This window comes from Hydra vulgaris, chromosome 11 (genome assembly GCF_038396675.1).
Source record: "Hydra vulgaris chromosome 11, alternate assembly HydraT2T_AEP".
In the NCBI taxonomy this organism is placed as follows: Eukaryota; Metazoa; Cnidaria; class Hydrozoa; order Anthoathecata; family Hydridae; genus Hydra; species Hydra vulgaris.
In genome coordinates this window covers 13745737-13759498 of record NC_088930.1, presented here as the reverse complement: position 1 = coordinate 13759498, position 13762 = coordinate 13745737, and the positions used below count along the sequence as shown (strand labels likewise).

At 28.3% G+C, this 13762-nt stretch overlaps 1 long non-coding RNA gene across 1 annotated transcript in view; it reads right to left on the bottom strand.

Annotated features, from left to right (window-relative positions):
* LOC105849414 (uncharacterized) overlaps positions 1–13526 on the bottom strand; it is a 47372-nt gene extending 33846 nt beyond the window's left edge. Inside the window, exons 1-2 of the long non-coding RNA XR_010641786.1 lie at positions 13396–13526; positions 937–973 (exon numbers count right to left, since the gene is read on the bottom strand). This is a non-coding gene — a long non-coding RNA (uncharacterized LOC105849414). The remainder of the gene's footprint in view (positions 1–936; positions 974–13395) is intronic.
* Between the last annotated feature and the right edge of the window lie 236 nt (positions 13527–13762).

Here is a 13762-nt window from a genome sequence, read left to right as displayed (position 1 = left end):
TTGTAATTTTTCATTTTTAAAAACTAACATTATTACATTTAAGTATTCTTAGCCTCATTTATGTAAGCATATCATGTAAAAAGTTTCAAACCGTTTCACAGTTTTTTAATTTTATACATAATTAAATAGCACACTTAAATATATTCAAACTTTGAAAATATGCGTCCAAGCTATAGATAATAATATTGAATTCTAAGTAATAATATAAAATAATAGATTTAATGTTTATACCTTTAACGTCACTTGAATAGTTATATATTATTTTTATTTTTTCTAATGCTCCTATCTTAATGGTTAAGCAGTTGTGCAAAATCATTACTTCAGAATTAAGAGGCCCAAGGTTTAATGCTCGCTCTGGCCAGATTTGAGACATCAGAAAACGACACTCATGAAATTTTTAGTTTAATGCTCTTTTGTGGTGCTCTATGACTGACTTATTAATTCCTGTCATCTTGAATTAATTGTATAGATTTTTTATATTTATCAGGAATTTATGAGTTTATGTTTTTGGGTATTGTTTACACTCAAAACTTAAGTTTGCATAAGTTTGTCAAGTAAGAATGTTTTGCAAAACTGGCAGTGATTGGAGTCTGAGAACACAAATATACCAAATACAAATGAATATAATATTTTAATACAGTCTACGTAATATAGAAAATTAAACTTAACGACAGGTTTTAAGCTTTATTTTATAATCTTTTAGTGTTTGGAAGTTATGACTATATGAAATTTCACCCCTCCCATAATGAGGGGGTAGTAAATTTTACAAAATTATAACTCTAAGACACCAAAACGATTATTACATGATATATATATATAACTTTTGGATGAATCTAAACTTTGCATAAAATACTAAATTAAAATAATTTACTACCTTATTTTATAAAATATAATAATATTAACTGCTGTATTGAGCAAATATATAGCAATACTTACAGTCAGTTGCAAATAAGAAAAATCTTGTTCGATTTATCTGTAAAATAAAAACAAAAGCATATTTGTATAATTTGTTACAAAAATAAATTTTTCATAAGTAAAGTTACTAATACTTAAATCAACTAAAAAATGTTAAAAATTATAATGTATATATATATATATATATATATATATATATATATATATATATATATATATATATATATATATATATATATATATATATATATATATATATATATATATATATATGAAAATTATAATTCTCCTCCTAAGAAGAAACAACGAACCATGGTCGAAATGCTTGAAACAAAGTCCAAATATGACAAAGACAATTCCATTCAAAAAGAGTTTGACTCTGCAATGCTGGATTACTTTTGCACTGATCTGGCATCCTTTTCAGCAGTCGAAGAAAGAGGTTTCAAGAAAATGTTTGACATTGCAGACCCTAAACTGAGCCTTCATCACAGAACAAGATATTCAAGAAAGCTTTCAATTCGGTTAAGAGAAGTTTAAGCTGGAATGAAGAGCATAATAACGGAGATTGCGCCAAATCTAAAAAGTGCTGCATTTACTTCTGATCTTTGGACTTCTAGAGCTCAGGACAGCTACATCTCTTGGACTTTTCATGCTATTGACGATAATTGGAGACTACATCATTGGACACCCATGTCCAACAGTTTCCTGGCAGACACACAGGTATCTTAATTGAAGGAAAGCTGGATTCTTTCTAAATTTACCTTTACACGCAGTACATTGGCAAAATTGACTGCAAGTTTCATGTTTCTTGCCTGGTCGTTCACGCAGTACATTGGCAAATCAGCAGGCAAATTTAACTAAATTTGCCTGCTGATTTGCCAATGTACTGTGTGAACGACCAGGCAAGAAACATGAAACTTGCAGTCAAATTGTCAAAGCGCCTTGACTAATACTTGTGCAATAATCATATTTTGCAATGTGCAGTTCGAGACTCATTTGGAATGACTGCTGGAATGGATGATGCGTTGCAAACATGCAAAGATTTAGCTTCTTTTACTCACCAGTCAACAGTTGCAGCTGAGTTGCTTGAATCAGAATCAGACGCTCAAGGAATCTATTTTAGACAGTTACGCCAATCTGATGACACAAGATGGAATAGTGAACTGGATTGCATGGCTGCTGTCCTACATCTAAAGAGTGCAATTATCAGCTTATGTGCAAATGAAGATATTTTTTCTTCAAAGACTATAGTTGCATCACAGTGGAAATTATTCGAGGGAGCAGTAGAAATTTTGGCACCACTTAAAGAAGCTACAGAAACGTGGTCGGCTGAGTCTATTCCAACAATTAACACTGTCGCCGATTCTCTTTATTTAATCCATGACAAATTTGATCAATTTTTTGAGACGGATGGAAAAAATGACTACGGTGTCTTGTATGCAAAAAACTTGAAAAGCTGCATTGAGAAAAGATTTCCTCTTTGTCACACTGGAAACTTATTGAGAGCTGCAGCAAGCTACTTAAATCCTGCTTTAAAGGGACTTCACTTGAAGCTCTTCAAAAAATTTCAAACAACAAAAGAATGGTTAGCCTCACAGGTTTAGGATAATGTTGAGTGCCAACCTGTTGCCAGAGTCCTTCCAGCAGATTTGTCCCCTAATTCAAAACTGAAGCGCAAGTTAAATGTCAGACTTGAAACACAAGAGCCAACATCTGAACTGAATCCTATTTTGAGCGAAATGTGTCAGAATGAATATCTCCCTGATGCCAAAAAAGACTTTCCGATTCTTGATTGGTGGAAATTGCATTCAAATACATTGCCAGAACTCTCTTCATTTGCTAGACATTTTTTAGCTATTCCAGCAAGTTCAACTAAATCAGAGAGAGTTTTTAGCTCAGGTGGAAATGTCGTCCGATCATCCAGACACAACTTACACCCAGAAAAAGTAGAAGAAATTATCTTAATCAGAGAAAACATTGTCTTGTTGGAAAAGTTTGGCAAAAAAATTCTGAATTAATATTTGAAAAAGTTGTTTACATTTGACAAATGTCATTTGTGTCTATTTGTCAAAACCATGTTTACATTTTTTTTTTTTACTTGGATTTAATAAATTTGTTTTCAAAAATTGTTTAATTTCTCGTTTTGTCTCGTTCTCGGTCTCACGAGAAGTACTAACTTCTCGTCTCAGTCTCGTCTCGGTTTGAAAAAACCTAGTCTCGCTTATGGTTATTATTTATATATAGCATGTATATATATATATGTTATATTTATATATATATATATATATATATATATATATATATATATATATATATATATATATATATATATATATATATATATATATATATATATAATACAATTATTATATATAAAAATGTATATATAATTTATTTAAACTATATAACAATTATATATATAAATATAAATATATATATTATTTATATATAGTATATATATTATATTTATATATATATATACATATATTTATATATATACATATATATATATATATATATATATATATATATATATATATATATATATATATATATATATATATATATATTATACATAATAATAATAAAGTTTAGAATGTACTAGAAGTAGGTCCTAGTAAACCAGTTCGCATGGTAACAGTAGCCGTTGCACTTTTTAGTGCTTGTCGTAAAGGTTCTTGAAGCAGTTAACTGACAAGGCGTTGCCGACTTTTATCGGTAATTGATTCCAGATAGGCACAATTCTATTTGAAAATAAATTTGATGAGGGTAACTCCTTACTCCACCATCTAGTACTTCTATACCGATTGAGCTTGTTATTGTGTTTGGGTAATATTTTGAGATAATGTTGAAACTATTTATCATTTTAAAATATTGAATTGCATCACCTCTTTTACGCCTTTCTTCTAATGTTGTTTAGCCAACATTAGAAGAAAGTCCTTTAGTTTAGGAACAAGCTTCGTAGCTCGTCTTTAGACCTTTTTAATTGGTTTGATTTTTAATTGGTGGTAAGGATTCCAAAAATGAGGATGCACACTCTAGATTTAGACGGACAAAGGAACATTAAAGTATTAAAATTGTTTCTATATTCCATGTTTTAAATGACCGTCTTAGAGACCCAAGCACAAAATTTGCTCTGGTTGAAACAAGTTTTGAGTGATATTTCCTATTCAGGGTATTTGTAATTTGCACACCAAGATCTCGTTCAGAAACAGTTTTTTCAAGCAAATAAAGAGAGCCATTGTCGTTAAGTATTGTATAATCATATATAAGAACTTTTATCGCTGTATCGGTATCGCTGATGATTTCCTGATTACCATCGATTTGCTTTTCGCATAATTCATCTTTATTTTCCATTTTTTCTACCAATCAACAGTTTTACTCAAATCTTTTTGTAGCGTCATTCGATCGTTCAAACTTTTGATAATTCCTATTAGTTTACGATTGTCTGCAAAGAGTTGTGACATAAAGTGTCAATGAATCGAGAAGATCATTGATAAATATAATAAAAAGCATCGGACCCAAAACAGAGGGATACTACTTTTTACCTCTTTCCATTCTGAGAAGTTTGAACCAATGACTACTCTCTGTCTTCGACCTGTCAAGAAAGATTTTAGCCAAGCAAGCGAGTGATCTTTAAAACGATACACACTGAGTTTAAGTAGAAGAGACTCGTTATGGACAAGATCAAAGGCTTTGTCAAAATCTAAGAATATAACATCTGCTAAATTAACTTCATTTAGCGCTCGATAGATAATGTCTATTTATTCTATTACATTCGTTAAGCATGATTTTGGGAACAAAGTCGTGCTGTGCAAAATTGAGAAAATTGTTATCGATAAGGTGTTTCATCATTACTGCTTTAATTATGTGCTCCATAACCTTGCAAGGTATAGATGTGAGGGAGATTGGTTGATAATTTGATGCTATTTGCTTATCTCTTTTTTTTGATAATCGGAGTGACGTTGGCTGATTTTCAAGAGATGTGAAAAGTAACATTTTGAATGGTATAAATAAAGATCGGAAGAAGAGCTTCAGAGAAACTGGAATGATACTCGTGTAGTGGTTGAGGGTGGATGTTGTTGCCACCAGGAGTCCTGTGTGAGTCGAGATTTTGTAGCTGCGCATCAATTATTGAAATCAAGAGAGAAGATTGCTTGAATAAGCTGATGTTATATGTTTTTGATTTAAAAATTGGGAGTGGATGAATGATATTGAACAACTTTCATCGAAAACTGAATAAAAGTGTTTGTTTAGCTGTTTTGTAGTTTTCTGTTGAAAGTAACTTCGCTAGGTTTGAGTTTTATTGATTCGATTTTAGATTTTGTTTTATTTTGAGAATTTAAGTATGAGTACAAAAGTTTAAGATTAGACTTGCATTTGGATAGGAGATCTTTTTCGCAGTTTCTTACTGATAATTAGATTATCTTTTTAACTTAGTTCGAGATTCGTTTAAATTTGATAATAGCATTGGATTTATCAGAGCTGAACGTTTCAAACCAGAGCTTGTTTTTAAGTTTAGTTAAATTTCTCAACTCGTTGGTAAACCATTTACGTTCGATCTTTGTTTGTTTTTTGAACATAGGAATGCATAATTTAATCAGATTTAAGTAAGTATGGCAAAACTTAAGTCCATTTGCTCAATTTTAAGATCTTTGTAAAAATTTGACCAGTTGATTAAATCAAGATTGAGTGATTTTTATGTAATTATCTCCTCTATAATTCGATCTTTTGGTTAGCGTTTTAGTTTTATGAGTATATGTGCTGATATTATTGTTCCAAGTCAGAGTTGAGTGAATATGGTTAAGATTAGAAGAGCTCAGAGGTGGACCAATACTAGTTGAAAATATTCTTGTAACAAAAAAATGTTAAAAATGGTAATATATATATATATATATATATATATATATTTATATACATACATGTATAACCTCCAAGGGACCAAGGAAAATGGTTCGACTTAACGAACGTTTGAAAAAACAGAAGATGTTAATTCGAGTTAAGGCAATTTTTCTTTAATCAATGCTTAGGTATACAGTGGAGAAAATAGAATTAGACTCACTATGTTCTAATCCAATACTTTGTAAAGCTTTTAGCAATTTTGGGCGGTGTATATTTGGTATCCACACATATATAATTATTGTTACAAACAACAACTTTTTAGATTAGAGGCCCGTAGCAACCGGGGGGGGGGGGCAGCAGGGGCATTTGTCCCCCTCCCTCCCAATAATTTTTCAAAAAAAATAGTTTTGAAAAAAGTGACTAAAAAAATGACTAAAAATAAAAAAGGTCCTTAAAACTATTTTGGGGAAGTACTGTCTCCCTTCCCCCAATATAATTTTTGTTCCTGCGGGCCTGGATTATAATATGGCATAATTAAATTGTGGTACATTTGATAGAATCATTAAATGTATAATACTTGATACTTGCGGTAACAAATAGAATTAGCCTCATCAATAATTATTTTCAATTTACTTGTATTTTTTGATCTGGTGATACGCATTTGTGACTTAATTTTTTTATTATTTCTAAGTTTAACAAAAATTTTGAAATCTTTTTATATTTGAGAATATATTTAATGAGTATTAGTTTTATCTTTTATTATTATTGCTTTTTTTATATTACTGTATTTTCAAAACTATTATTACTTTTATTTTATACTGCCTTTTTTAACTCTACTAATATTACTATTTTCATTAATTTATCTTTGTTTTTTAAATCTTATTAATATTATTTATAATGATAGTGATAGTGATTCAATTTTAGTAATAGTTTTTATGGTTATTGTCCTAATTTTTGCAATTGTTATGTTTATTTTATTAATTTCTGACGTAGTTATAAACTTTACTAAAATTATTTTTACCATTGTTTTTATCATTAGTTACATTTTTTAGTAAAGTTATATAGTTACTATTTGTTTTAATTATTCACAATAATATTAATATTATTATTTTTATTATGTCATTATTGCAATTATTAATATCATCTTTATTTATTAGTGCTTTATTTTCCTTTCTTTCTCTTTTTTTTTTTTTGTTTTTTTTCTTCTAAATTTTTTTTTTTATTTATAATTCTTTCTGTGCTTTATTTGTTTTTTTTTGTTTGTTTTTTAGGTGGCACTCCATTGACTAGTTTTTAACTATATGAGTGACACCTAACCTTATTTACAGTCAAAAGATTTGAAAGTACAGTCAAAAGATTTGAAAAAGTTTTGCTACACAATGACTTATTTTTTGGTAATAAAATTGCGTCTGAAAGGTCTTTTATTAAGAAATTCATTAAATAATTTTTTTAACGGTTTTATCACAATTTATCCTTTAACAGTTTTATGATAACATTACTTTACATCTGATAACGATCTAATAAGTAAAAATCAAGATATAATAAGTAATAAGATATATAAATTATATAAATAAAGCATCCTGGTGGATCTAAAAATGGTTAATGGTCCATCAGTTGATCCAGCTAGGAACATGGAAAATGTTTCCATCAAACTTTTGTATAAATGGTTGTTCGAATTAAAACAATGTGTGGTTGAACTTAAATCTGAAGTTGAATGTCTTCGTAATGAAAATGCAAAGAAGGATAATGTTATAAGCAAACTAAATGATAAACTAAAAGGTTTAACAGCAAAATGTACCACTCAATCTACACAACCTTCATATCTGGATGTTGCCTCATCATTTACTAAACCTGATTCCCCCAAAATCTTGCAATTATAAAAGCAGTATCAGAAAACTCTAAACTTGGCGAAAATAAGTCCAAAAAAGCTATATTTATTGGCATCTCATCAAACAAAATTAATCTAATTGAAAAAAAAAGAAAAAGAAACTAAGACAGTTTAAGATATTTTGCATTCACTAAGTCTCAATGCCAATGTCAAAGTATTTAGTTCAAACCGAAAAATAAACGTAAAAACACAGCCGCAACCAACAGTTATAGATGAATTTGAAAATAACGATGCACGCAACCATGTAATTGCAGCTGCTAAATACCTTTGTAAAGGTATATATAAAAACATCCACATTCGACCTGAAAGAACTATAGCTGAACAAGCTGAGTTTGTTAAGTTATTCAAAGAAAGACAGGAGGCTAATGAAGATCTACGCAAAAATGATATTCTTGATCAGCCCTTTAGATTTGCCATCCGCGGTGACCAGGTCCGCTGCGTTGATGACTCACAGACCCGTTTATTTAACGGAAAAAAAAAACATCCATTCATTGATACCAAAACAGCAGCTAATGCTCGAAAATCTCAACAACTACAAAACTTTTACCAAAAATTCTTCAGTAAACAATAAAAAGCAACCTTTTATAAATTCTATCAATAATAATAATAACTTCCTAAATGATAATCACTCGCTCAAGCTTAAATATCTTTATACCAATTCTACATCTTTAAACAAAGAAAATTACTTGAACTATTTGATATTACTCTCTCAATATCTATAGACATTATATTTATTATCGAAAAATGGTTTAATGAAATATCATCTCCGAGTATAAAAAATTATGATCTTTTCAGACATGACAGAAATGGTCATGAAGGAGGAGTTGCTATTTATTCAAGAACTTGCCTAAACGTAATTGAATTAAGCTTTTCTCAAATTCATTCTTGTTTTACTTTTAAACGTTCTGAATAACTATGGCTCTCACTCCGAATCAGTAAAAGTAACAAGTTGCTGATTGGTTGTATATACCGCCCACCAAAAATGATGGAGAAAACTGCTAAAGAAATTAACAATTGTATAACTTTAGCTAAAAAATCTATTGATGGTAATCGTTTTTCGGGACTATTACTCACAGGCAATTTTAATTATCCTATCATTGTTTGGAATGATGACTATTCAACAAACTTCAAAGGACCATGCAAACCAATTGAAGCAAGTTTTATCAACACATCCAATAGCTCATTTTTGTATCAATGCAAACACTCATCAACATTTGTACTTAAGAAAGATAAATGCATTAACACATTGGATCTTGTTATAACGGACTCTCTAGATAAAATAAATAAAATAGCCTTTGATCCGCCTCTTGGATGTGGAACACAAGGTCACTTACTGCTCAAATGGAATCTCATCATTGAAAAATCAAATTACTCAACCCCATTTATTTTCTCAAAATTATGTTATAAAAAAGGTAACTATGCAAAACTAAATGAAGCTTTTAATAGTTATGATTGGATTGCTATGTTTAAAAATTTAAGTATCAATGATTCCTACAAAAAATGGACAGATATATATCATAAACTATGTGCTAAATTCATATCTCCTATATCAAAACACACACAAAAAAAGCATCAACCTTGGATCACAATTGACATTATTAAGTTGAGTAAAACAAAAAAACAACTATGGTACAAAAATAGAAATACAAAGTGGAAAGTTCCATATCAGTTCTACAAAAGTGTGCAAAATCATTAGTCAAACCATTATCGCTTATATTTCAACATTCAATTGATCATTCTGAATTATCCGAGTCCTGGTTAGAAGCCAATGTTACTCCATTATATAAGAAAGGCTGCAAAACAGATCCAGCAAATTATCGACCAGTTTCCCTCACTTCTGTTACTTGTAAAATTCTTGAGAAAATAATTAGAGATAAAATCACAGAACATTTATCTCATAATAGTCTTATACCTACCTGTCAACACGGATTTGTCACAAACAAATCAAGTGTCACAAATCTTTTGGAAACTATGGATTTTATAACCTTTCCAAAATCAAGTAAAAAATCGACATAAGTTGTATTCCTTGATTATGCTAAAGCTTTCGATAAAGTATCACATAAACCTTTATTATTTAAACTGGAAAAATACGGAATTGTGGGTAAACTTTCTTCTGGGATAAACTCTTTCCTTTCAAATCGTCGATAACGTGTTGTTTTAGGAGAAACAATATCTTATTGGGTTCCTGTCACTAGCGGTGTTCCTTAGGGTTCTGTGTTAGGACCTACTTTGTTTATTATATACGTTAATGATCTGCCTGATAAGATAAACAATGTTTGTTAAATGTACGCTGATGACACAAAGATACTTGCCACAATTGAAAGCAAAAAAGACTGTGGACGACTGCAGAGTGATATTAATTGGATTACAGAATGGACAAGAATATGGCAAATGCAACTCAACGAAAGTAATTGTAAAGTAATGCATATTTTAGGGAGTTCTAATTTACTAAAATTTGATTATTGTATAAATGACCTTAGCACACACCAGAGAATTAAGCTTGAAGTAACAACAACTGAACAGGATTTAGGTATAGTTTTGTCATCTGATCTTAAATTTCATGATCAAGTCACAAAAGCATCATATAAAGCTAATCGAATGCTTAAAATTCTAAAAAATACATTTATATTTAGAAATGTTACTATATGGAGTAAACTTTATAAAGATTTTGTGCAACCACATTTATGTCGCCTTATTCAAAAAAAGATATTAAAATTTTAGAGAAAATTCAAAAACGTGCTTCAAAGATACCACACAATCTTCATAACCTTAATTACTCTATTCGCTGCTCAGCAATTAAATGATTATCACTTGAAAAGAGACGTCAACTAGGAGAACTTATTTAAAAATACAAACTAAAAAATTTTAAAAAAAAAGTAGTCTGGCACAAAGAACCTATGAAGGTGTCTCCACGAGCTGACCAACGTTTACAATACCGCAGAGAAATCATAAACAATTGTGTTCAACGGTATCATTTCTTTAACAATAGAGTTGCTTCGATTTGGAATACACTACCAGATGATGTTGTCATGCAGCAAAGCACAAACTCTTTTAAAAATAGCTTGGAAAAATACATTGAACAAAAATTAAACTTAATAATCTAACAAAACTGCAAAATGAAAATGCAGTCCCGAAGTTACTAAAGCTTTCTCATTCTTTGGCGTTTAACGTTGTTGCCTGCAACAGATGAGATGCTTTACAAAAAAAATGATAATGAAACGTTTTTGTGTGTAACTTAAGTTACTAATACTAATATTAATATATATATATATATATATATATATATATATATATATATATATATATATATATATATATATATATATATATATATATAGAATAAAAAAGAATGTATATATATGGATATATATATATATATATATATATATATATTTATATATATATCCATATATATACATTCCATATATATCCATGTATATATATTTATATATATAAATATATATACATATATATATATATATAAATACTTATGTATACGTGTGTATATATATATATATATATATATATATATATATATATATATATATATATATATATATATATAGAGAGAGAGAGAGAGAGAGAGAGAGAGAGAGAGAGAGAGAGAGAGAGAGAGAGAGAGAGAGAGAGAGAATAAAGAAGAGTATTTCTTTGATTGAAAAAGTTGAGCATTTTATTAAAAGAATTCGTTGGAAAGCCCATTTTTTCTTAAATCCAAATACAAAAACAGATGATACATTTAATAATAATGATATTTATGGATTTAAAACAAAAAATACCCCACCTTTTATACCTGATTTGCAAAATTTTGAAAATGACCTATTACATTTAATTAAAACAATCAAGTTTCGCCCTATAAACAGCGAATTTCAAACAGAATTAAAGTTAGATGTTAAAAAAATTAAATCAAACCCTAATCTTTTGGTTTTTGCTGATAAAACAAATAATATTTACCAACTCACAACAGAAAACTATGAAAAAATTTTACGCGACAATATTACTAGTTCTTATGAAAACGCCTCTAAAAATTTGGAAAAGGCAAATAATTTAGAAGCGCAAAGTATTGCTAAAAAAATAAACCTTGATAATAGAATCGAATCAACTGCCCCTGCCCAAGCCTTCGTAACACTAAAAGACCATAAACCAAATTTTCAAAACAAACTTCCTTGTAGGTTATTGGTTTCATCAAAAAATGAGATTGGACATATAATTCTCCATAATCGAAAATAAAAATGACTGCACATTTATTCAATTTGACATTAATGATTTTTACCCCTCAATAACCGCAGATATTTTAGATAAGACTATTAAATTTGCAAAAAGCCACACAGCTATTCCTGATGACACAATATTTGAAGATGCCCTTAAAAAAAGTGGTTTCGAAAATTTTGAACTAAAATTTGACCCTGAAAAAAAGAATACAAAAAAACGAAATAGAACTAGAAATGTAATTTGGTTCAACCCCCCATATAGCAAAAATGTTTCTACTAACATAGGAAAAGTGTTTTTAAAATTGGTCGATAAGCATTTCCCGCGACCTAATAAATTACATAAAATTTTTAATCGAAATACAATTAAAGTTAGCTACAAATGCACAAAAAATATGGAAAGAATTATAAAAGGTCACAATAAGGCTTTGTTAAACAAAAAAGAAATCCTAAATGAAAAAACTACAGAAAATTGTAATTGTAAACAAAAAATCAATCGTCCAATGAGTGGAAGTTGTTTATCAAAAAATGTGGTTTATAAATGTGTTGTTTCCTCTAAGAATGTACCTGATAAACAATATATTGGCATAACAGAGGGTGAATGGAAAAAACGTTTTGCCAATCATAAGCAATCTTTCAAGAATAAAAAGTATTCAAAAGACACCATGCTGTCAAAATATATATGGGAATTAAAAGAAAAAAATATTGATGATTTTATACTGAATTGGTCTATCCTTAAAACAGCGCCTGCATATAACAATATTTCCAAAAAATGCATACTATGCCTACAAGAAAATTTTGAAATAATTACACATGCAAATCAAGAATGCTTATTAAACAAAAGATCGGAATTAATTTCCAAATGACTATAAAAATAAATGAGTTCAAATAATATTTACATTAACTACCCTTTTTAAAAAAAACATTTAAAAAAAAAAGCATAAGTAATCATTTCTAAAGAATTCTTTTTATAATAGTGTCAGCAAATTCCACAAATGTGTGAAAATTTACAGTAGTTAAGACATTTGCAGCTCCCTGTAATTTAATTTTTGGTATAAATTGAAGTTTTATTAATTTGATCATCCATTTCTGATGAATCTTTGTTGATGAAACACAGTGTTAAATGGAAAAAATTTTTGTTAAGTGATTTTCTACTACTAATATATATATATATATATATATATATATATATATATATATATATATATATATATATATATATATATATATATATATATATATATATATAGAGAGAGAGAGAGAGAGAGAGAGAGAGAGAGAGAGAGAGAGAATAAAGAAGAATATATATATATATGTATATATATATATAAATATTTATGTTTACGTTATATATATATATATATATATATATATATATATATATATATATATATACATATATATATTCTTCTTTATTTTATATATATCTTATTTTTTACTTATCAAACACCGAACAAATGTAATCAAAAAGTAAAAAAATTTGTCTTAAATTAATGGGAAAAAAAATTTACATATATAAAAAATATATATATTAATATTTACCAATGAAATAAATGCCATTAAAATCTTCATTTTAAAGTCTAAATCAAATAATTCTTCAATTCAACTAAATTTTCAACATAATCCACACAAAGTAGTCAAATGTTTTCATATTTAAAATTTATAGTTGATATATTGTACACAAAACATTTTAATTATAAAAGGTTTGGTAAAGTTCAATTTTTAATAACGTAGTAACTTGTGCTAAGCAATGAATACATGATAAATTATTTTTATTTTTTTGTCTATTCTAATTGAATATTTCAGCTTCATTTATAAGATTTTGCGCGATCCTTTTTATTATGTATTTAAATTTAACATTTCATTGCAATGTATTATCTCAAAATTTATTTTGTTATTATTTTTCGTG